General features: G+C 27.7%; 1 long non-coding RNA gene across 1 annotated transcript in view; it reads left to right on the top strand.

The window, feature by feature from the left end:
• LOC129981697 (uncharacterized) overlaps positions 1-17,161 on the top strand; it is a 33,698-nt gene extending 16,537 nt beyond the window's left edge. The window contains exons 3-4 of the long non-coding RNA XR_008785349.1: positions 15,345-15,397; positions 16,439-17,161. This is a non-coding gene — a long non-coding RNA (uncharacterized LOC129981697). The remainder of the gene's footprint in view (positions 1-15,344; positions 15,398-16,438) is intronic.
• Positions 17,162-24,842: the final 7,681 nt, after the last annotated feature.

The raw sequence follows: 24,842 nt of genomic DNA, 5'->3' as shown, positions 1-24,842 counted from the left end.
TTTACCAGAAGTTTTTGAATTATTAACTAATATTAGTTAGACATTGCTCATATTACAACCGATGAATCAGCATAAGTTGACATTCGGCATTTAAGAGTTTCAATGGATTCTCTTAACTCTTTTATTGTAGGTGCTCTGGAGCTTTGAACATTATATTTTGTTTACCATTACAAAAAGAAATCCATCGGAATAAGATTCTGTGTATGTTGAGATAGTTCAAACCTACCACTTTGTTCTAAGAACTGTCCAACAAGAATAGCATCAAGATCTTTCTTCATATAGCTATAAAAACATGAAGATGCTTCAATCCATGCCATTTTTCAATCGTTGCGAAAACGTATCCCTGTTCTAAATTAAAACAATCATTCCCCATGATGATACTGTCAAAGAAGAAAGGGTCCAATCAATCAACATACTGATGAACAAGACTACATAATATATACTTAATAAATTCAACTAGCGTTCGTCTTAACAAGCCAGAGTTATCTGTTGTCGATATTTATTCAATTTTTTAAAAGGTATTATTTTAGTGACAAAATTAAAGAGTAAAAAATGGAAAATTATTAAAATATTTAATCAGAATCATGGGATTCCCGGTCACTAGCAAATTTAGACATTTATATTTATTTATATGTGCCATAATATTTGAATATACATTGTTTATTTTTATAATTATTCAAAGTATCATTATAATTTTTGGACACATTGTGTGCTTATTATTAGATCATGGAAATTTAATATAACATTTTAATAATGATATTTATGTCTTCATTAAAATAAGAAAAATCGAACAAAAAGAATGCTTTATTAACAGTGAAAGTAAACTTCTTGCATTTTTTTTTTTTTTTTGGTTAAATTCATTTTCTATTGAAAAACATAACGTTAGTATTTTAACTTCTAATGTTATATAAAAAAACTGAGGACAAAGCCTGAACATGTACGACTAGATAAATTTAAATTGAAAGTGATTCTAGCCAAGGATTATTTCGCTAGTAAAATGAGCATTTTTTATTAAAATGTTAAAAAAGAAACGTAAATCTTATTGTTTTAAGACTTTGGAGACGTATCCATTATTTGAACAATAACCTTTAAAGAAAACCACAAATCTCAAAACCATTATAATTTTATTTTCTTTTTCAATTGTACTTCAGAGCCGTGCGTAATTTTTCATAGACGCCTGACCTTTAAATACTCTCTCTAAGCACTATTTTTTGCAAAGCAAACTTCAAACCCCGGAACTAAAAATAGAAAATCTGGTTCATCAACCAAGGAAAAAAAACTAACATAACGACTAGATAAATTAAGAATACTAAAGAAAGGATTTCGATTTCCTGTATTTTTTCCCCACTTCACTTAAAGGAAATGACCAGTGCATCAGTACCACAAAATGATGATCTTTATGATTATTTTTTGTCACAATTTGGCGGACAAGGCCGTGAATCTGCAACACTTCAACCGTGGCATCCCATCGAAGACTTTCTTCGCTTTTGCCATAATAATGACCGCTACGCTCGGCGGAATATGGACGAAAGCGCTGATCGTAAAGTGGACGCGTTGACCTTCTTGCCTGCTTCCATGGTTCGACTAATCATCATTTCCTTTGATTTAGGCGCAACTTTTAGGCTTGGATGCTCTGGTCCCACGAAATTTGTCCAACGGCTTTCTCATGGATCGGTCTTGCCATTGTCTGGGTGATTCCACAGAGGAAACCGACCGCGTATTTTACCTCTATTGTGGGTGCTTTTTTTATGTTGTGGCTAAGTTCTAGACATTATTAGCTTGCCAAAAAGTAGCGTTAGACAATAGAGATGCCAATTTGTACAATAAATAGATAATTCTAGCTCCTAAATAAAGTCTGGTAAGGTCACAAGAGTCAAATTATTGAATTGAGTGATATTTTATAGTTGTAAATTGCTATCTTAATCTTGCAATTTTAGTTGTTATTTTTATGATATGCATCAAAATTACTTTTGATAAAGTGATGATTTAGTTCACGAATAAAATCTTTTTTTTTTCATTGTAATGAGCTTTTGTTATTGTGATGATCAAATGTTGGCATGTGTATAGGATTTTGCCTCATATGCTCAAAATGTATCAAAATCTCGAAAATGTAAACTTTCAAACGTTGTAGGAATTGTAGTAGAGTTTTGAATTAGCTGTAAAATTCATAATTATATATATATATATATATATATATATATATATATATTATAAATAACATTCATATAATGCATAACATATGTCATACAGTAACTTCTAAGTTAATTATTTAAATTTTTCGCAACCATTTAACTGTAGTAGCCTTATATATTTTTAATATTGCATCGCTAGATAATATTTCTTTACCAAAAAAACTTACATTCGCCAGAAAACGATCCGGGATAAATTCAAAATACTCCTTTGGTTAACATTTTTATTTTATTTTTCAATTTATGGCTAAAATGAAAATAATTTAATTTTCTTTCAAATTTGAAGAAGGAAAAAAGAAAGTTTATTTCATTGACCTTAAGCGAAAATGTAATTCTTTACTTTTCAGCTTAGTTTCCCACTTGAAATTCTCTTAGAATTATGAAAAATCAATTCATTCGAAATAAAGTAGCAGAAGTACATACTTCATAACCACTTCGAAGTAAGCGCTTTCATTTTTTTTTTTTTTTTTACTACTCTCATTCATTTTTAATAATTTGCAAGTAAATAAACAGTTTTTTTAATGTAATTTTAGTATCAATTGGAAAAATTTTTGGAAGTAAATAAATTTGACATTCTTGCTTTGCTTATGATTTCAGAGAATTTTTTTTAAAAGAAACGAGCAGAAAATTGAAGAAATTATCAAACACAAAATTGCCAAAATGCTATTTTCTAAATTTTTCTTTTAAAATTTTGTATATCTTAAATGCATCATGATTTGATGAGTAAATACATCATTCGATCATGTGAATGATATATCATTCAAATGAGCTATACTTAGACAATGCTCGACAATAATTTGCTTTATTAGAATATCTAGCATTCGTATCCCTTGTGAAGGAATTGAAATAAAATATTTCAAACATCCACAAGGCCAATTTAAGTTTTTCTATGAAATATAATTAATATTTTGATAAATTATATGCATTTCAAAAATTAAATTGAAAGAATATTTTGCAATTTCTAAGTTTTTTAGCGATGCTAAGCGAGAAAAATTTACATTATTAAGATAATAAAATACAAATATTTTATAAATATTTTTTGTTAAGATAATTTTCAAACAAGAACAGATTTAAAATAATTCGTACGAATTTTGTTTGAATTCTTAGAAGGTATAGTGCATTCTGTTCATCTTATAATTGAAATCATGTTCTGCAAATATTTGAAAATTATCTGAACATAAATAGAATTGTTTATGATTACTGTATTACTAGAGAACTTTTTTAGTATATCTATAGCTAAATGAAATAACTGTCCTTCTTCCTTAGAGTTGATTGTTACTTAGCTACTTAAAATTAAAAAAACAATGAATATATTTCTAGAAGCTGGGCAATATCTATAAGTTGTTTTGTTATTCTTTGGATGCAAATATTTGGATATGATTCCTAGTGACTTTCAGAAATTCTTTCAACACGAAGTTTTCCAACTGTAACCGTCTTATAAAAATCATGATATTGTAATATTTCATTGATTACTTGTTAAGAGTTTAATTTAGGTAACAATATAAAAAAAAAATTTATAAAAAGTTACCAGTTTAGAAAGCATGAATTCCATGTTAATGTTAAATAATGGCATCATAAAAATAATTGTACTAGATAAAATAAAAGCTTATTTTTGCTATCTACATTTATGCTGGACTTTGCTGCAAATATTTTTTTTATTCATTAGTGTTTGAATGCTATATTCCATATACAGTACACATTTATTTCTATTCTAGGAAGAATGCCGATGTTTTCACTTTCAACAGAATATAGTTTATTACAAAACTACACAAAATAAATGCAAGTTTATCTTTTAATTATAAACGTGTAGGAAATTCATTTCAATCATTTTAACTTTGCTCAAAAAATATTTTAAACAAATTTACGTCGCTGCATGTTTGAATGTTTCCAACAATCCGAGAAGTAAATCAAAATAACCAAAACAATTGGTTGTAATACAAGTAACAGTAATTGTACAACTGCCAAAATTTTGCATCAATAAGAACTATCATATCTGAGAATTCTAATCTAGGTGCAATTTAGACATATATCTAAGAATTCATACAACAAAGCGTATCAAATGTAGTTTTATGTCTAACTCAATCTACATTTTTTCTAAAACAGGGTAAACTAAATAACATGAGGTCTGTGACAGATTATATTGAAATTATCATACAATGAAATGTAACAATGAAAACAAGATTATTTTTATTTCTTTTATCAAGAAAAAAATGCAATCTCTTAGAACAAAATTGCAATATAACTCGATGAATTTTGATGAAAAATAGTATCAAAGAAAAAAATTCTAGAGGAAAAAAGGAAACGATCGTGAAACGAGTATGTTTTTTGTTGTTTATGTTGAAATCAAATTAAATCACATTGTAGTTTTATGGTGTGGGAAATGACGCCTTTACTATTTCTTTTATATGGAAAAATGAATGGCTATTGTTAAACATTAGGGGAAGGAAAAAAAACGCATCGCGATTCTTTTACATGTGTTCCAAACAACAGCCTATCCATGATGGCAAGAAAGAACCCCAAACCCAAAAAATGTATCTAAACAGTACATTGCATGTCGTCTAGTAATATCGATTTATGATAAGCTGCGATATCGATATTTCATAGGAAAGAGAGGGGGGATGGAAAAAGTAGTGGAGATTGGGCGAGGGAGGATGCCAGGAAAAAAAAGATTACAATAAAAAAACACGAGCCCTACAGCTCATCTGAAATGCATTTGAGAAAATGCTAAAATATGAGATCTGGCCGTGTGCAGTTGATTTGTATTGAACTGTTGATCAGATGCTTAGGTATGCTCGGACTGGGCTGTCAGTTGGCTCGAAAACGGTCTACAGTTGGCGTAGGCCATTTCCAATGACAACGAATAGGCTTTCCCCTTTCCAAATCGGACCCGCTGATCCTCAGTCCGTAGTTCCACCCACCGAACCCGCCCCCATTGGCCGAAGGCCCCGTGACGTCACCCGACACGTCACTCCGAACCTCCGACCAATGGGGGAGTGGAGGAAACCTCGCGACCAGCAGCAGTAGCAGCAGCAGCAACAGGAATTTCTTAGTCCTCATCTCTTCCTTCCTTTAATTCCTTCCATTCCGTTCGTACTATCTTCTATTATGCGAGCACGTTAACCGTGCAGCAGGGGCAGCGTGTGCGTGCGGATCATGACGCGGATAATGACGCACGCGATGCCCGAACCACGCGTCAGAAAGCAAGGCCGCAAATTAAATATATAAAAAAAACATAAAGAAAGAGCGAATGAATAAAGAAAAAAAAAAGCAGGCAAAAATAGAAGAAAAACAGTTTGTGTTTCCTTATTTTTTTTTATCATTCTTTATAACTCGTTGATGGTTCTTTCTCTCCCTTTTTCTTCCTCTTTTTTTTCTGTCTCTCTCCTCTTCCTGCTAAAGAGGGAGGGAGAAAATTACCGCCCTTAGCAGGGAGTTAATTTTCATTGATGTAAAGGGGCTATTTTTGCAGTTATTTAAAAACATTTTGCTTCTGTGTCTCGCCTCTCGTTTAGCTAACGAACGACAGAGAGAGTGATTTAGTGGAAAAGGGTTTAAGCTCTGATTTCGGTTGGACACTTTTTTTTTGTTTGTTTGTTTGTTTTAAGAATTCATGAGGATTTTATTAAGTGATATTGTCTCTAAGTGTTACTGATTGTCCCCTTTTTTTAAAAAGGTGTTTCGTTTATTTAAATTTAAATTTCATAATTTTTCTTTATAGGAATTCTTTTTTTGTTTTTGTTTTTTGCACTCAAGTAAATATACGAAAAAAAATTTTGTTTATTAAGGTGACTGCTTACATTAAAGATGGCATTTTTCGAACATCTTGTTCAAAAAAAAATTTTTTTCAAAAATGTTTTAATTCAAACACTTTTCTTGCCAAAATCGTTTTTCTTTTCATTTTATGTCATCCAGAAGCCGAGATATATCAAATTAAAAAAAGTGAAAATTAACTGGAAGTCTCAGTCTGTAACCGGAAGTTGTTGTAAAATGCCACTTTTAACTTTTTTTTTTCTTTCTTAGCTTTAAAACGCAGATAATGATTTTATAATGTTTCTAGTGCATGATGTTGTGAAAAATATATATGGTGCAAATACGGTCATAAAGTAGAATGTATTTATTGGTCATGTCCAAAAAACGAATTGGCAGTCGATTACAGAAATTGAAAAAAAATTAACAAAGCGCCTGGATTGAAAGAGCAAATTAACTGATAATTTTATTGATAGATTACAGAATTACTATGTAATTGCCATTCGTAGTAATCTTGATAGTCTAAAAAACATTCAATCTGGAGTTATTGTAGCATTTTATCATTTTTGCTCAAGCTCGAATGATTCTATGCATGGGAATGTCGAGTAGGAGCCAATAACTGGTGTAAATATCAAAAAGCAAAGGCACAGGGGAAAACCTTTCTTGGGAAATCCATTGAACAACCACAAAACATTATAAATATCATAACGCCTGTATATATGAAATTTTGTGATCAAAAATTGTTTTAAAAAAAAGGCTTGCTCAAGACACAAAACGCTAATGAGAGTTTTAATAATTTTCTCTGGAATATATTATACAACGAATGGAATATTTCGTTGAACTCCAAACTCTGTCGTTGGGGTCTTATATTGTTGTTCTTTAGTTTAATAAAGGTGGGAATGGTATAAAAAGTGTGCTAAATCAACTGCAAATAGAAGTTGGTTATTACACTCAAGGAGGACTAAAGTTTTTGACTATGAAGGTATTTGTAGTTCAAAAGAGCATTCATTGCCAGCTGCAAAAGTTCACAGAAAAAAAATGGGATCTCAGAAAAAGAAAAAAAATGTACAATGCATGAAGAAAAAGAAGGTTAAATTTATAAATGTGGAGAATTTTAGACAGTTTTATGAAGAGGAAATACTTTTTTACATTAATTGTAAACTTTAAACTCATTTTTCCCAAAATAATTATTTCCGATAGAAGTTATAAACCATAACATGATATCGCCAGTATTAATTCATATTTTTAATGAAATTTTCAGATAGTGTTCTTTACACTATTGTCTATGAAATGAACTAAAAGTTTTAATGTGCAATAAATACTTTTTTACTTATAGCCTTTTATGTTAGAAAATAGCTGAAAATTTAAGAATAATGTCTACATTGGAAGATAAAAAACCTTCATAATATATTTTCATTTTAATTAATCTCTTAGATTTTAGTTCATTTTGAAGATAAGTATTTTATGTATGCTATGTGTAAAGAAAATTTTAATTACTGAAATGGAATTTTGTGTAGAGTGTTAACCGTTTTGGTTAACCTTTGCTAAAATTTACATCAAATTTATCAATTTAAAAAAATGGGACGGTCGCAGGATTTTTTTATAGATGTTTTTTTCTTTTATATCCTTATTTAACTAGAAAACCCAAATTAAAGCTTAAAAAATAGCCTTTGAAAATTGTCTTGAACGTTGGCAGTCACTTTAAGTATTTTTAATTAAGTTACAGTTAATTTGAATCCCCATTTATGTAAACATTTTTTTTTTTTTGTACTTTATGCTCTTGATCCAACATATTTATCAATAATGGAGCAATCTGCACATTGACATATATCTGTACCACATTTTTTGGCAACGAAAATAATATATTTTTTTTCTACAATGATGTACATTATGTTAAGATGCAGGGGTGTAATGTAGCAGGCCTTCACGCAGTGCACCCTCGATAACATTCAATCTGCTACGGCGTTGCGTCCTTCCTTGTGTCTCTGACAGATTAGAAGGCTAGAAATCTAATGGCGTCATAGCCAATCTTCTGGTCATTTGTAATAAATAAATGTTAAGATGAATGTCAAAATATATGAGTTTATGCAAATTTTGATTAAAGAATTTCTATGTCCCATGCAAAATCATTTTTTTTCTGGGATATCGCACCTTTTGGAGATACATGTTGCTCTACATGTGATAGCATAAATTTTTAATTTGCATTTGTCTATTCTGTATTCGTTGCATGACAGGTAATCCCCCCCCCCTGAAATATCATACCTCATTGAGACAATATATAAAAATATGTTAATTTAAATTTTGAATTTACATTATCGATCCAGCATTCCCCGATATTTTGTTTTCTGACATAGGATACTTTCAGGAATTCATTCTTCAATACATATAAACACGCTTAATAAAATGCAAATTTACATTTATTTATTCAAAATTTTCCATACTCTGGACCTAAGAAAAAAATTATGAGCTTGTAAAAATTTTTTTCTGATGTATGTCGCAATATAACAGGATACGTTTGTGTGAATTTCGAATGTATATTTGCCAATTCTATATTTTACATCACGCGTGCTCAAGAAAGTTTTTTTTTCTGAGATAGCGTTACATTTAATAAAAGTGTACTCTTATATAAATATTGATAAGCGTGCATTAATTTTTAATTTACATTCGTCTAATCTATATTTTTTATATTTTATATCACATGGAAAAAAAATTGGGGGAGGGGGGTACGAGGTTAAATGGCTGAGAAGGAATCTTACGAAGATCTTTGTTGCAATGCGTATGGACATCTCCGTTTACATTCGAATTTACATTTATCAGTTCCAACTTTTCAACCCATTAGGCGGCTTAAGAATATATATATATATATATGGTAAAAAGAATACCATATGTGAAGGTACATATTACAATAATAAGCAGGTGCATTTGTTTAAATTTCCAATTTACATTTGCCGATTCCATTTTTTGTCCTAGATTCAGAAATGTATATAATACATACACACACACAGACACGTGTGTGTTCTCTTCATATTTATCTGTATTATTATTTATTTATAAGTTGTTTCGCTGAATTTTTAGATGTCTATAACATTATTTATAATTTTTAATTTTTTTATGATTATATAAATGTTTGTTTATACATTATTGTTGGTCGGGGTTACTTGAAGTATTTAAATGTTTAAATTCGGGGAAAATATTATTGTCCTTCATTTAAACTCAGGTACTGATAAAACTGATACAACGGAAAAATGGCAAATAATATTTTCTATTAATTATATATATTACTTCTTTATTTTTATTTATTTACTTCTTTTCATTTTCATGTTATGAGTAGATCAATACAATAATCTTCGGAGGAAAATTACGATTTTAATAAATTTCGATATTTTAATTATTTTGAGAATGAATGTAATAATAATTATTAAAAATCTGAATTTGTGAAATGTAGAATGTAGTGAATCCGAGAAACGTTATTTATTGAATTAATGAATACGTATCCTTTGCCTATGTTCCGAATAAAAGCTGAAAGGTTGACTGAAAGGTTGGCATTCGCCATTCAGTATTGATATCAATTTATAGGTCTAGATTTAACTTTTGGGAAACTCCATCGAAATCCAAACGCATCCTCTGTTCTCTCCAAACAATTATAATAAGTCAATGGAGGTATACAATACTTAACCAGGGCTTTTATTATCAATGCTGTTTATGTGAGATAAAAATTCTTTTCTTATACTATTCTTATCTTTTAAAATATTTTAATTATTTTATTCATTTGATTGCTTTTGATGGATTGTGTTAAAAAAAAGCCTTTCCTTATAAAACTGAGCTTTGCCACTCTTAATTCTGATAATTATTCTGCGTAATTTTAATCACTACTCTTATTTCATGTCCTGGACTATGGACTATGTCCAATGAAACGATTTAAAACATCTCCTAGCTTGAAAGTTATGTAACTAAATTAAAAATATTTTTAATGTGAAAGAGGCAAGAAAAGTGTATAGCAGTTTAACTAGTGTCACTGAATAGATTCAGATAGTGTAAAAATAGTTTATTGCGCTTTCTACGTTTAGAAACCTTAGCGGGGAAACATTAAAGTCACCTACCAACGACTGAAAGCAGTCTCCTTTTGCTTTTCTCATAAGTTTGTGCAATATGGATCATTTTATGTTATTTTTTATATGCATTGAAAAAATCTAGTAAGGATTTCACACCTCTTCTTTTTGCCAAATTAGATTCAAAATTTGATATGGATCTATAACTTAGTAGCGAGAGCAGATATGAAATCTCATTCGTGCATTTTGTATGTAACGTTGTTTTTGGTATGTAACCTTCACATATATATGAATATACAAACAGACAGTCAAGTATTCTGCAAATTTAGACCAGAATTTCATAGTGATATTTAATGTAGTTGTCCAGCTGCAATCGTCTAGCTTGTCGCGTTATTTAATTATCATATTCGTAAGCAGATATGCTTTCTTGAACGTCGAATTTTGTCTCAGGTCGAACTTTCGACAACTACAGTGCTGTCTTTGAAATACATTGTGATTATATTTTTGACTAAGTTTGAAAAATAAAAATAAATCTTCCGTGTAATACGGAATTTGGGAAGACAAAAATTTTTTAGCGATTATCTCTTTATACGACGTAAAAAATGAGTAGCAAATCCCCGTGTAGTATCGGATTTGCTAGGCTAGAAATTGTTGGAATTATACCATCAATTTGATACTTCGTAAACAAATAAGCAAGAAGAAAAATAGGAAATTTGCCGCGTAATTGTTAATATTAATTGCTTAAACTTATTCACGATTACAATAGCGTTATTTTTTATACTTCGTAAATCAATACAACAGTGTTAATTCGTAATCAATAGTGTTAATTCGTAAATAGTGTTACAATAGTGTTAATTCGTAAATAGTGTTACAATAGTGTTAATTCGTAAATAGTGTTACAATAGTGTTAATTCGTAAATCAATGCAATAGTATTAAAATTTATTCACGATTACAATAGTGTTATTTAGTATACTTCGTAAATCAATAAGTAAGAAAAAGAGTAGCAAATTCTCCATGTAATGCTGGATGCTCCAATGTTAAGCTCCAATTCTGAATGTTATTTTTTAGGCGATTACAATACTATCTCTTATCGATACTTCATCAATGAATGAGTAAGAATGCAAGCCCTCTGTGTAACAAATAATTTTGAAAATATAAAAGTTTAGAAAATTATTATACCATTGTTTGATATTTCATAAATGAATACGCAACAAAAAAATAGTGACAAGCCTTCTGTATAATAGATCATTTTAGATGCATATAAACCATTTTTATTTCCACCAATATATATTGTATGGCTTCCTAAATCATAGAAAAAAATTATAACTTGTTAAAAGTTTGTTTTGCTTTATTTACAAATATGTCCGAAAATGATATTTAAGTAATAGAGGATATATTATTCCATTTTGCATATTACCACTACATTTTTTTTCTTACTTTATCAGTATTATTTCAAATTTTACATATTTTAAGATATTAAAATTTTGATTTTAAAGTGAACAAAATGTGCTCTGAAATCTGCTCGTTTATTAATATACAAAATGGTAACTATTTGATTCTACTATACTTCTACAATAAAAAAGAGATTAATTTTTAAATTATGTAAACATTGCCTTTTCGTTATGTTATTATTGTTTATATTATTTCTCATTTTTCACTAAGAGTTAATCTCTTAACTCGGAATTTGTAATCAAATTTAAGAACAAATCGCTTTCAATCCCTCTTAGCTGTTGAAAAATTTTATCTATTCTTCACATTCAGTTCACAAATGTTGACTATTTAACGATTTACCTATAAACTTAGTTGCAATTTTTTTCTAAACAAAGGACAAGAATGGAATCTAGAGTTTTTTAAGCTGAGTATTTTAAATTTTATATCTTTAACAATTGTGATGGTTTTCTTTTTATTAACCGTAAAATAGTAATTTAAATGTATTACTAAATTTTAGCATCTGTTTCTTCTCTATTGTAAGAGTACATTTAAAATTCAAGCAAAATCCAAACTTAAGTTTGGCATGAAATTCTACAATTCATTGCCGTCTTTATTGTTCGTTCGATTAAAATCGAAAACTCACATTTCGAAAAACATGCTAAAGTTTCATAAAATGTAAATCTTTCCATTTGCATATAAAATTAAATGGACAGTTTTCTCTACTTTTCTGACAAAAAAATCGTTGAGAGAATTCGTATTGATCCAGACACTTTTGTTTACTTTAAATTTATATGTTTCGCGTCTTGTTTTATAGATGCGACTGAATTTTAGAATGCTTACAAAATTTTGCAGTTGAGTGATTCGTGTGGATTTAAAAATTTATTATTTTATATTGAAAAAGCTTTTTAACAAAGGCTTTGTTAGATACAAGCAATGGTTTTTTATCGCCATGTCTCAAGTAAAATGATTTAATAGTATCATTTCACTTTGTAACAAAAGCGAAATTCTTGAGATGTTGATCTTTGTTGATTTTATTTGATAGATGATGCTGTCTCTTTTCTGCAGGATGAGTTTTTATTATTTATTTGACAATTTTTCAGGGCAATCTATTTCCATTTTCAGAACGATGTCATCATTACTTCGTTCTTAAGCTATATTAGAAATCTTTATTTTGTAAAAGACTTCTAAATTTTAACTTCTAAACAATTTCCAACGGGCTGAGCTGTTGTTCCTCCCTCTCTCCCCCCTCTTTCAATAAATTTCACCATCATATCAGTTTTAAAATATTATAATCCAAAATATTTAATATGTATTAAGCCTACATATGATCCCCCATAGAATCATATCATGTATCTACAAACTAAACTGCTGTTAAGCTGCTAATATCAAGTTCGCCACTTAAGCTGCTTTTCTGGTAATCAACAAGCAGTTCAAAGAAAAAAAGCTTTACAGAATTAACTTAGCAATTAGCATTTAAAAAAAACAGTTCTAACAAATCCCATTTCTTTCTTACAAATATCATTTGTTCGATGGAAAATCATAGTTCTTTCACGATATTACGAAATGCATCTGGAATTTTGCATCAAATAATATTTGGAAAATGTTTCAACTGAAGTACGGTACTGTAGAGAAGTCATAGATTCTTTTCGGTTTATACTGAGACTATATTCAAACCTTAGGAAACCGTACAAATTCGCACGTCTTAAGTTATGCGAAATTTAACTCTACAATAAGAGAACTAGAATATCCTGCTTCATAGATAATCCTTATAAATGAACTGTTACAAACTATTGCTTTACTCTTAAATCTATAACTTTGTACAAAAAAGCATCAATTATCCTTATCATTATTAAAAATGTGTACAAATATCCCTTCATTTGTTTTTATGAGCAAATCTTGTTTTCGATTCCTAACTCCACCTTCTGCTTGTTTTTAAATTCCAAATGTTTCTAAATGAAGGAAAGAAGTATTAATTATCATAACTAATATGTAACCAAAATTTTATATTTTTATCTCGCAACATTAAGTTGAATATTTTTAATGTTTAATGATATCAAGCTTTCATGTGTTTTTAAAAATAGTTTAAATCGATAAAGTTGCACTATGTTTGTGTTTTAGCTTAGTAAAGCTTTCTTTGCTTTAGTTTTGTTTAAAAGTAAGTTTTGATTAATTTTGTTATTTTAATGATTGCAGATTTACTCCCTTCTGCGAATAGTAACATAGTATTTCAAAGAGATTAATGTTTAATTTTGTGAAAAAAAAATTAAGAAAGTGAGAATACGAGGGAAAATATGTGATAATATTATGATGATAGGCTCTAAGCATTTTTTAATAAAATAGACCTTCCATCTACCGAAACATTTTAATGAGTGAGCAATTTCTTCGTATTTGATATAAATCCAAAAGTGCATAAATGTGTGAAAAAAAAAAGAAAAAAATCATTTGTGTAAATACATTCTAGAAATACCTTTGCGGATTTCTTTATAAAGAAAGCTTCTTTATTATTCAATATAGAAATCGGTATGATTTTGCTTGTGATTATTTGTTGATTTGTTTGCTCTATTCCAAAATTAAACACAAAATTCAGAAAAAGAATACTCATTTAATAAACTTCTTAGTATTTTAAATTTTATTTATACTAAAAGTGGAATGATTTAAAGAAGATTAACATGCTTTAATGAAGATAAAAAAAAAACTGTTTACGAGTTATTATGAGTTTTTATAAAATTCAAAGATATATAAAGTGTGCAAGAATCCCTCAGTAAAATAAAAATAAAATTTTGAAATATATCTGCAATATTCAACATTTTCCATTGAAAAAATGTGATACAATTAACTTTGAGTTCTACCTGATGATGAATTCGGAACTCGGCCATCGCAAGAATTATAAAAAGTAAATAATATAAGTAGTGTATTGCTACTTGCAATACAAAAGCAAACAGCAGCACATTTATTGTGTGACAATTCTTGTACATTTCAATAAACAGGAAACCTGTATGGTTTTTATTGTAGTATCTCATGCTTTCTAGTTTTCACATTTTAATCCTGATAAATATCTAAATATTTTAAAGCTGAATTCTTCTAATATTAAGCATTAGCTCTGACCTCGACATTTTATATTAAGTCAGTCTCATTTCATTTGCTTCATGGTTTCAAAATGGCACAATAATTTATTCAATCAACCATGCTTTTTCTTAATTGAGGTTGTTATGTTGTATTATGAATAAGTTATCTAAAAGCTTAAAAAAGCTTTAATACTTTTATAGATCGATCTGTCAAATATTTGAATAATTTACGCCCTTCTGAGAATTGAATTTAAATAAAATATATGTAAATACTTAAAATTTGAATTTTTAGATTTTTTTCTGCAATAAAATATAATTAAAAATATGCAATTCCACGTAATTTCAAGATCCAGGCAATGGCAGCTTTTAATTGTCATAGTATCTCAGTGCAAAGATAATTTTAATAGACATGTCCGGCATGACCATTGGATAGATTGAATGCTGAATTGTGAGAATATTTTCCTCAAATTCCAAAATATTTGTCAAAATCTTTTACCTTTTGAAAGTTTGAAAAAATATTCATTGTTTTGTATGATATCATAAATAAAACATATATTAAAATAATTTAATCTTATATTGAATGATGTACTACATATACAGAGTTCTCCACAGATACCATTAGTCTCCTTTTTGCTCAAGTGATATTCAGCATTATTTCAAAGAGTTTGATTCAAGTTTTTCTGTGTTCCATTCTGTAGCTTATAAACGTATTTCTTCCAAACGATTTCATATTAAAAGAGATTTACGAATGTTCATTAGTGTATTTTTTCAAACGTTCTAAAATTGAATCATCTAATATTGTTGTGAGTACTAATATTAAAAATGAGTTTAAAAAATCAAATTTATATCTCATTTGTTGCAGATTAATATTCAAAACAATTTTGCTTTCTGGTTTCTGAAATTATCTGAAACAGAGTAAGTATAGGCATTTTTAAATATTTAATGATATATATTTGCTTTGCCAAACAAATTAATACTCTGAAAGATGATTAAAGACTAAAGTTTTGATTGTGATTAGTTGCATTTTTTTTTCTGGAAGTAGGTTATAAAAATCCTTTTCGGCACCAAACTGATTAAAATATTCAGTTCTTAAATCCTAAATAAAGCATTAGAGCAAACATCAAACGTGAAAACTTTTTAAAAGCATAGAACGACAAAAATAAAAAATACAACTGATTTTAAATAATCTCTTTTTGTTGCAAGACATCTTTCAAGTGAAAGGTTTGAATTTAGTACATGATGAAATAAATTGGCCCTAAATAATTCATTTTCTTAGTTACAAATTTTATTTTGTGAAAAATTCTAAAAAAAATGAAGTATTTCCTATAATGCAAATAATATGAATTAATCCATTTCTCAATGCAAAAGTTTAACAAAATTAAGAATATTATTCTTATACAGTCAGTTTCTTTATTCTTTGAAATATGTGCATACATAAATATAAGTAATTTTAAGATTACAAGAAGAAATTTTTAAAAAATTAATTTGGATTAATTCAAGATGATTAATTGCAAATCAATTAAATTTTAAATTAAAATTCCTCATCTGAAAGTCATTCTTTGTTCTCATAAAAATGAAAATAAAAAAAAAATAATTGAATAATTTTATCAGTCATTTTTTACTTTTTAAAAGTTAATTGAAAATGAAGTAATAACATACTATATATAAGATGTATATATATATATTCAGATGGTAGTGTTAAGATTAATTTTTATCTGAATATTTCTGAAAAAGTTGGCATTGCTCAAGAAGATAAAAATCAATTTCACAAATTCAGAAATTATGTTATTTTTATTAAATAATGAGTTGAAACTGAAATTATTAATTGAAACTGAAAAAAAAATTATGAAATTGATTTTTATTAAATAATGAATTGAAATGAAGTTTTTTTAAAAAAAATACTAATAGATTTTCTAAACAAATTTATAATTATAATAACTTTCACTTTGTTTGTAGGGGCTGGTTTCATCTTCCTTAGCATCCGCCAAGAATAACGGAATGTATGATTGACTTCTTAGAAAGATGAAGAAGTGTCCTGAGAGAAGAAAATAAAATCTTATTTAACCTTACCAAATAAGGTTCAGAGTTCGTACCTTTTACGTAATTGTATTCGTATTCGTAATTGTACACACCTTCTTTAGTAAAAAGTTGTCACAGTCTGAGTACCATTTCGAACCAGTGAAATATCTTTCTTTCATTCAAATTATTATGAGAACATACATTCTAAAATAAACCCCATTGTAGCACTATATAAATTACAGTCAGAAGAGTTTTGTATTTTTCGTACCTAGGAGACTTGAAAATGACTTTCTGTTTTTATTTAAATGTAAACAGGATCTTGTATTTTTTCTGTAAAACTTATAAGAACAAGTTATGTAAAATATTAATTGAACATTTTCGCGAGTATTAATACTGGCGAACCGGTTGGTCGCCAAAAGCGGATAGTTTTTAATAAAAATCAGCTTTTCTTCTGTTGAGAATAATGTGCACCAATACATTTTGAGGACAGGATTCTTAAAATAAATAATTGATAATATATATAAATTAATACTTTTGCTTACAATGCCTTTTCATTCGTTAGAAGGGATGAATTTTGATGGCAAGAAATTTATAGAAACCCTAAGCATCTCTAGAATTTTTATACAGATCAAGAGAAATAGAAATTCCTAAAGTAGAACACGAAGGCAAATTAAAGAAAAATTTGAAAGTCAACAGGTGTTTTCTGCATTTTTGTTTACAGGATCAAATAGCTCAGGATAAACAAAAACAATTAAATCGAAACAATCGAAAATAGTAAAAATCTCCAAGTCGAGAAAAATGATTTACTGTAATGTGCTTAATGCACTTTATTCATCATTCAGTTTCTCATACACTCAGACATATATATTTTCTTTAGATACATTATCTTTCTTCATTTCTTTTTTGTTCTCGGAAATAGTATGGAGCAGCATTATTTGAAAGCATTTTTATCCAATTTGAAAATCCAATACAAATCCTCAAGATAATGCTGATCTCTCTCTATATTTTTCTTGTATTTTTTATATTGCTTTTCAAGATAAGGTTGAAAATTATAGTTTCATCTTTAGAACCTCACAAACTCAATGTAAAAAATAAGTGTCTACACAATAATCTGCATTACAATAACAAACTACGAAAATTAGGTAAGTGGTAAACTCAAAAGTTAATATTAAGGTAAGTTGCTACAAATTATAATCCAAGCAAACAATTATCTACAGTACAGAACAATAAAATTAGGTAAGTAGTAAACTCCAAAGTTAATGTTTACATTAAGGTAAGTTGCTACAAAATCATTACCCAATCAACCAATTATATACAGCACAATGGATGAAAACAAGAAATTTTGGTTAGTAGTTATCTGAAAAAATAATGTCATGAGACAATATGTTGTTGTTTTGAATAGAGATTTGATGACTTCTATAAAATTGCGTAATCAAGAACAATAACGTCTACAAGTTAACAAAAGGACACGTTAAATAGATACTTAGAAGAAAACAATTTCACTTTTTATTATTAAAATAGGATTCCTGGGTACATTTATTGCTTTTTAAGTGGTTTAATCTAAGATTTCAATGTCTAGCAACATTAAAATATGGTGAAACTTGCTAGATAAATTTTCATTACATCGTATTTGAAATTACAATTAGATAGAAAATTCTGCAGTATGATTTTCGATTTATTACACTTATATATATATATATATATATATATATATATATATATATATATATATATATATATATATATATATATATATATATATATATATATATATATATATATATATATATATATATATATATATATATATATATATATATATATAATATGATAATCAATTTCAAATGAAATAACGCATGAGAAAAATATACGAAGACATATGATGATAGGAAGTGTAGTATAGCCAATATCACAAATAGAGAATTAAATGCTCAAATCGAAAATTTTGATTGGGCGTTTCAAGATAAAAGTTTATTTAGTTGCTCCATACTAATATTTATATCAATACATGCAATACTTTAATTGATTGAAAAACATCAATTATTCAACTTAATCACTTAAATTATTAAGTATCCGTTCAATTTGTATTATTAGTTATTTTTTCAAAAAAAAACATGTCAAATCAAAAACTGAAATCTCAATTCGCTCCATTTAGAATAGGTTCATATTTCCTTCAGAGAACAAATGCACAAGCTTTGTAATCGATATCATTTTATTAGTTTATTTTTATTTTTGTTTTATAATTTAGAACAAGAACTGAAGATCTTTTTCAAAAAACCTCAAAACTGATACAAAAGTTCTGGAAGAATAGAATAATAGAGTCATTTTCTTTTTCTTTTTATTATATAACCAAGAATGAGAAATACTGGGGAACAGAATGGAAAATTTTACAAACAAAAATTGTTACATTCATTTACATAAATAACTCGGGAAAAGAATTAATTTTAAATAATAATTGGTATTTAGGACATTTAATGCTTTATTTTACGAAAATTTGAATTCGTTTTATGGAAGAAAACATGTATAAAAGTTGGAATCTATGGAGAATCAACTAGATTATAGTAATGATTAATCACTGCAACATACAAATGTAACATTTTTTAAAATGAGATAATTATTAATGATTTTTATAGAATTGTTGAAATTCCCTTAAAGGATACAATTAAAGATATTTTGATTAAAGCTATAATAATGGATAATAATAAAATTTTATGCCGATAAGTAATTCAATCTCGAAAACTGCATATTTAATTTTTATTGATTGTTTATTATTTCAACAAAAGGTAAAGCATGTAAACAATTATTTAGTAAATGAAAGTCTTTGATATATTCTATCAATGGCATTTAAAATTGAGAAAATACAAGTTACAATTAATTTTCTCAGTTTAGAAAAATAAATTCTTAAATAATATGAAGAATTTTCATTTCATTTGTAGATAACGATAATTGGATACTTTATTATTCCATTCCTCAAAGGGCAAATACATTTGTTATCAAGTAAAGGCAAACACATGATATACTATGACAAGAATTTAAAATGAATTCATGCAAAGTTTTCTAAGTAAATATTTTCTCAAATATATATATATTTACTTAAAATGATAGCTTTCGCTTTCAGCCTTTGATGTTGAGCTCTATAATAATTGAAGGTAAGTGATTTTAAGTTCTATGGATTGTTGGTTTTCATATATTGAATCGATCCAACTTTTGATGTAGTTTATAGGTTATACAATGGAAAATTAATTTAAAGATTAAACCAATATTTTCGTTTAAAACTATATCAGAAACGATGCAAAAAAAGTCGTCGATGAAATACTATCAAGCATTGTAGGAAATTTCAGTTATTCTCTTTAAGGATAAATTAAAAAATAAAATAAATTTTAAACTATAATAAACATTTGAAATTATTTATTCTGTACTTAAAATTATTGAGATAAATTATTTTGCTGAATCTTTCTTGATTTAGTCACTGTTTTCTCAAATCTTCAGAATAAAATAGTTTTCGTCATTTGATTGTATTTAATTAAGTTTTTTTAATAATTATTTAAAAAATCCACCAAAATATGAAGGATTCGTTACTGAGATTATTTTTGCCCTTTTGATTGTATGTGAGTGGAGTTTCTGGCTATTTTTTTGTAACAGAGATTTTTTTAATCTCTTTCACAATAGAGGTTTTATTCTCCAAGTTTAATTTAGCTAGGTGAACATCTTTTTTGAACCAACACGAATGTCATTTTAGATTTTACTTGCTAATTCTGAACTTATGTCATATAACGAAGAAAACATTTAAAACGACATCCTATCCTCCTACTTTCACGCCACAAAAAAAATCGTTCTATCTTCGATGTTAAATTTAATGTACAGACGGCCCAAAAATAAAACGAACTTCAATGTAATCTAGGTACGGATCTGCCATCCCCTCAGGTCTTTCAAAAATGACACTATGATCTTTTGTTTATCTAAAATGTATCGTTGTAAACTCCCATGAAAAGAATTAGCAGTGCCATATGATCTGCTTTCTGAAATCTAGATTCGTGAATATAACGGCCTTGCAATAGTTTTGCATCAGTGCTATATACATTCGGATTTCATCAATGTTGGAGTCATTGTTATGGTGAGCAACTGAGTCATTTCATGTATCTAAAATGTATCATTGTAAACTCAGATGAAAAAAACTAGCAGCATCATGTGATCTGTTTTCTGAAATCTAGATTCGTGAATATAACGACCTTGCAATAGTTTTGCATCAGTGCTATATACATTCGGATTTCATCAATGTTGGAGTCATTGTTATGGTGAGCAACTGAGTCATTTCATGATCTCATAATATACGTCAGTACCGGATTCAATTACAGATCTATATGGTATGTGCAACTAAGTTAGTCGCACTACCATGACACTACGTAAATTGAGTTCACTTTTGTATCTCTGTAGCAAATGCCGTAAGTCAATGTTGTATTTAGGTATGGTTTCAGATTCGTTGTAAAATGAGATCAATTGTTCCTCACTATTTCCTGTGATATTTTATATTCGTATCCTTCCACATCAGATCAAACTTCTCAGTACCACCACACATAAAAAATAAAGTAATAAATTTATATCTCGTGCAACAGGTAGATTTTAGTTTAATGGTATAGCTTATCTCCCAAGCCATTAGCAGTGAAAAATGCTAGTACAACCTCTGTAGTAATTGTAGGGAAAGGAATAATTGTTTTGTTTTTTTTTTCTTTTTCTTTGGGGAGGAAAATGATAATATTTTTTCAGGGGTGGGATGGGGGATGCCTAAAAGAGCAGAAATATATATGCTTTCTTGAAAATTTATGATCTGATATTTTCTTCTTAGTCAGGCAATGTAATCATACATTAGTTATTGTGCATTAGTTATTGTCGATATTAAATATATTATTATTGTCGATATTAAATATATTATTATTGTCGATATTAAATATATTATTATTGTCGATATTAAATATATTATTATTGTCGATATTAAATATATTATTATTGTCGATATTATAGATCAGTCTTCATGCTTAAAATGAATTACAGTGTAATAAATTTTGTTTTTCTAAAGATTTCTTATAACTGGAATTTATCTAATTAATCTTTAAAAAATAATCCGTTCGTAAACGGATAGTTAAATTAATGTAATTTATTCTTCTATTCATCTTTTAAACTAAAATGAAATAAAAGTTGTAACAGAAATGCTGAGAAAACACTGTGTATACTTGAGGATTTTTATTTTCTTGTGTTGGAAGAGAATGATCGTAATTATCAAGGAATCAGCCTGAACAATTTAATGAATCCCCAACGTTTTATTCCTCACGAACCTGAAATTTCTTTTAATCTTATGTTTATCTATTAGTTAAGTTATTAATACCTTCGTCATGCTTATCTGTAAGATATGTTTATTAGTAAAAGAACTCTATAGGATATTGAATGAAAACCATTAAAGAATTTTTTTTAAATTATTTTGGGCATTTGAGCTTGATATTTCAAAACAGCGTCGAGCTCAATTGAAATAATCTACATATTTTTTCTATCTGAAAAAGAAATAAATGTCACATTTTCAGTCAACTGATTAACTGTCTATTATTTCGCCTATTGTAGTGCATGTGACTGTTATGGTTAAAAATCGCAACAAGTTAGATAACTGAAATTTGTAATTTGCGCCTATATCAAATGTTGAAATCGCACCTGTCTCATATTTTGAATTTACAAATATAATGAAAAATCAACTGTTTCAATAAGAAGCCGGGGCCTTGCAAAAATGGCACTATAAATTTTTGTTCCTCTACAGCAATCCGTTGCAAACTCACACCATAATTCAGCACAAAATACATATATATATTATTCTGTTATTTTCCTAATATCGTAGGCTGGTTATAAAACATATTTTATTATGAAAATATCAAGCTTCATCATTATTTAAAGCCAAATACATCAATTGCATTGTTATACCTGTGGCACATAATGTACCTAATTTATAGGATTCATTATATAGTCATTCATTTTTTATATTTAATGTCTTTAGCTAGACAAAAAATTGACTTAACAAAAGCTCTGTTAAATCTTCCTTTAAAATCTTGAGAAATTACGTCTAGAAATACATATTTCTTTGTAAATCTTTTCTTTATGATTAAGAATAATAATTTAATTAGGATTTCTTTCATGATAAGGATATAAAATGAGGATACACTTTTTACATCATTGTTAATCAACACTATTCTTACAACTATTAATGGATTTCCAGAGGTTTTTTTGCCCCTAGTCGGCAATCTCACACCTCGTGCGTCAAAATTATAATATTTTGTAGTTTTATTTTTATTTATTTTTTTAATTAATTTTTTAACTGAAATCTGCATTTTAATCAAAGCAGAATTGAAATAAAAAGACAATAATCACTGGATCTTCTTAAGTTTCTGATGTGTTTTTTACTTTCTTATATGGATATAAAGCTTTTTTTACTTCCTTATAATAATTATTGAAAAAGCGGTTGTATAATTTCTTAGATAAAGAGATCTAGAAGAAATTTGCGTAAATTGTGGTGGTACTTTGCGTAAATTTTGGCATTCAACTTACTTCTTTTGAAACCTGAGCTATATCATTCCGTCTTTTCTAGCTATTCTAGATAATTTTCTTATCTTAAATAAGAGTATATTTAAGTATTTACATATTCTGTTTGTAATTCATATTCTATTGTTTAATATATTATTAAACCAAAAATAATTTTAAATGAACTTGGTGGTACCTTGCTAATATTTTAGCATATGAACAAATGTGTCAAAGAATGTTAAAAAAAAAGAATATCATACCAAAATAATTCCCAAGGAAATTTTAAAAATATCGGGTTATAATATGAGAAACTTTGCAAAGCTGCATCATATATAAATTTTCTATTAATTATCCGTAGTGCAAAGAAAATACTAATTCAATCTTTGGAATATAAGGAATCTTATCTTTATGATGTACTAACAGATGGGACTAATCATAAGTAATTTTGATGAAACGCATGAAATACATGCTCTTTCAGTCACATTGCCATGACAAACTTGATGCAAAAATTAAGACGTCATGAGTTGACTTCTTGTTCTCTTCCAAACTTTGCAGAACTTCTCTCTTTCCGTCCTCTCATTAGTTTGAAGATCTTCCCAGAAAACGCGGAGTTTTGTATTTTACTGTTATCGGCAGCCCCAATCATCATGTGAATGAGAGTTTCATTAAAGTTGTCGGATAGGTTGAAACTCAATGGATCTTTTGAAGTCTTTCAAATATTTTGTTCCTCAAAAGGCTGGAACTTCTATCCATTTTAAAAGGTACATTGATTCGAAATGAAATCTCGAGATTACAGGCCCCGTTTTACTTTTTTCCCTTAAAAATGATATGATTGCTGCTGATAAGAAATCAGTTAGAAACTCTGCACACATTCGTTTCTTTTATGTATTGTAAAATACTATAAAAGATTATTTTGAATTATTGTATTAAGATAGATAGATACATTGATAAATTCTTTACCGATATTGAACTCAAATATCGACTATCCAATAGATTTTTTATTCAATATTTTTAATTTCTGAACACTTTTCCTTATAAAAACCATTTGAATTTTTTTCTATTTAATTCTTTGGGAAACTACATTTATCTTTATATTTGGGTAACTTACATTTTAATGCCATCCTTTAATACCATTTTCGCCAATTTTTGATTTTGGTAAAAAAATTTTAACGATAAACTTTATAAATTGAAATATGAAATATATTTTCAGTTAAAATTTGATATAATAATGCACAGTTTCTGAATATATAATAAGCAATCTGTTCATTTAAAAAGATTTTACAATTTTTTAATGCTTCATAATGCGAAAAAAGGAAAATTCGATACTATTTTTTTTTTTTTTTTGTTCAACCCTAGAATTAAAGACTGAAGTACAGTCTATTTCTTATTCAGAAACTAGATATAACATTTCACAAGCTGTCTGCTCAGTTTTAAACAATTCACTAGATAAAATACTAAACTTTGGTCTAGGAGGGTTTTTATTTTGTAATTATATTTATATTTCATTTCTGTTAATTTACAAAACATTTTATGATTTAACCGATCTTAATTGTTTCATAAGCGATTTAATTAGCTATTTCATTCAAAAATTCTAAAATACAGGCATCATAAAATATTAAGATTCGTCAAAATCTCGAGTTCTAATTTTTTGATGATAACAATACTTTCTCTATACTGTACTAAGAAGTAAAATATCAATGTTGATAGCGTATAATGTTTCTATGAATTATTGCGATTAGAATCAATGTCTTCAACGTCTATTTTAGATAAATAATTAATCAGAAAT

Source organism: Argiope bruennichi, chromosome 8 (assembly GCF_947563725.1).
Source record: "Argiope bruennichi chromosome 8, qqArgBrue1.1, whole genome shotgun sequence".
Lineage (NCBI taxonomy): Eukaryota > Metazoa > Arthropoda > Arachnida > Araneae > Araneidae > Argiope > Argiope bruennichi.
The sequence above is the reverse complement of the archived record's forward strand: the minus strand, read 5'-3'. Positions and strand labels throughout refer to the sequence as shown.